Here is a 2,441-nt window from a genome sequence, read left to right on the forward strand (position 1 = left end):
GCTGCCTCGTGAAAACCTCTTTGGTAAACCCATTGGGACAAACCCAAAGTAGGAAAAAGAGTACAGCTCCTTCTAATGACTTAGGGATGTCTTCACACTAGCTTGTTGGTGAAGACACGCGAATCAAGCTTCCCAAAGCTGGTTGCGACTCAAGGCTCTTCAATGGTGATGCTAGCCATGAGCCATTGGTGTGAAGGTTGGAGCTTGGCTTGAAATGTCCTTTATGTGACTTGTCTTGCTCCTCCTTAATGATCCTTTGGGACTCATTAGTGCCGCACTTCACTAGGAAGGCCGGTCTCAAGTTGTCCCACGGGTGGTACGAGTGGCCGAGATATGTCCAAGAGGCGTCCGAGTGTTGTCCGAGAGGTGTCCGAGAGATGCGAGTGTTCATGGCCGAGTGATCGATCCCGTGCTCACATCATTCCTTCCCTCTTATAGAAGTTTTGACCTCAAAACTTCGCTCATTACCTGGATCAAAAAGGAAAACCCAAATCAGCAGCATCAAAAGTTCAACCGCGGTCCAATTTACCGGGAACAAAAGGAAATAGTAAGGCCTTAAGAGAAAAGGATAAGACTTCCCCGGTAAGGCCAGTGGTGTTTGTTGCTCTGATCCCTTCATGAACCATGGTTGGTTGCTGAAGCTCTCGAGCATGCCACACAAAAGTTTGATCCGCACCAAAGTTGGTCAAATGCGTCGCCATAGGACCTTGTGCGATAGTGGTCTTGGCGCTAAGAGTGGAGAAGGATGGTACGGTATAGGCGACTCCCAGCTGGAGCTTACTACTTGAAGTAGTCATGAACAATACCAAGTGAAAATATCCATCAATGGCCATCTCCAATGGCTCCTTTAGTTTGAAACTCCCCATTAACAAGTGAACTCCGAATATGAAGTCGATTGCGGGGGTTGACTCTTCATTGGCCTCGCCTAGTAGCTTGATACGCGTATCGGTTGAGGACTCATGCACCGTGTGTTGATCCGAGCATCGCGTCCGAGTGTCGGCTCGGTCTTGATCGGGAATGGTAAGGAGTTGACCTTGGTCCGCGTATCAGCTGGGACTTGTATCTCCGAATACGCAAGGTTGGTGGTCAGACGGCTTGGCTGGCTTCTCTACGATTCCTCCCGGGCCAATGACTCCCTTAGAACCTATTTGATGATCGAATTCTAGTCCTAAGCTCAGCTCCCAGCAGCTTGCGCCGTTGGTGTGTTGTCCTTAATCAACTCGGAACTCGGCCTGTTCTTTGTCAACTCATCTTGCTCCGGCCGATGATCAACTTGCGGATATGGCGTTGGTGAAGTCACAAGGGCCGAGTGTTGGTGCCGCGATGACTCTCCAAGAGTGTAATATGTCTCTACTTGGCCCAACATTGCTCCAAGGTGTTGGAGTTGAGATTGGATAGAGATCAACTCGCCCATGACACTTGTTGCTCCAGGAGAATGCACCGGCTTCCTTGAGGCTTGTCCCCTTGACTTAGCCCGAGATTCCACAACATTTGCCTTGGCTTTGTCTTGACTGCGGCTTGACTTGTTGACCGGTGATGCGCGTGGACAGCAGCTCGGAAGACCTTGATTCCAAGTGCGGTAGGCACTAGACTTGTTGGCTGATGCGTACGGTGTCCAGGTCGGAATTCCTTTGGTGCGTCTTGGGAACTTCTCCTTGGGCTCTCGAGGATATGCGGACGGTGTATAGTAAGAACCCAAGTAATCACTATCGGACTCTTTGTATAGTTTCACCATGGGCTTGCAATGGCGCGTAGCTTGGGAAGTTGACGGCCAATAGTAGTCCGGTGGTCTATACTCATGTTCCACTGGATTTGGCTATTCTTCATAGTCCTCTTTGTGCCATGATGCGTTCTCGGTAGTCGCTGGTTCCGGATCGGTTCCATAGTGTTCGTCGTACCATGGCTCGTCCTTGGTGGCCTCTTGCTTCGGGTCTAAGCCATGGTCTTCATCATACCATGATCCCAACTCGGAATCGTTCCCATCAGATTCCATGCTTGATCAGTGTGGAATCAAGCGTTGCATGTTGATCGCGGTCTTGGAAGTGGTCTTGGAATGAAGTATGGTCGACGGTACGGACGGCTATCGGAGATTGTCGATGGTACGGACGGCTATCGAAGATCGTCGACGGTACGGACAATCGGTACGGAGTTTGGCTTCGGTGAATGGACGGAAAACTTGGATGGCTGATGTCACGAACAGACTTCGGGTCGCAAACGGTTGATACCACGATCGGGAGAGGATTCTCGAACGATGACGTGGACTTGGTTCGTACGTGATGCGCTGGCCGAGTGAGTCACATACCTCGTCAAAACAAAAAGGAATATTCGTGAGTATCTCAACGTCCACAAGGACCACAAAGGATATATTTCTCTTGTCTCCCAATAATTGCTGACAGAAGACAAAAGCAAACCTATGACTAAACAAAAGTAAAAGCAAAAGC

The sequence above is a fragment of the Camelina sativa genome, chromosome 12 (assembly GCF_000633955.1).
Source record: "Camelina sativa cultivar DH55 chromosome 12, Cs, whole genome shotgun sequence".
NCBI classification, from domain to species: Eukaryota; Viridiplantae; Streptophyta; class Magnoliopsida; order Brassicales; family Brassicaceae; genus Camelina; species Camelina sativa.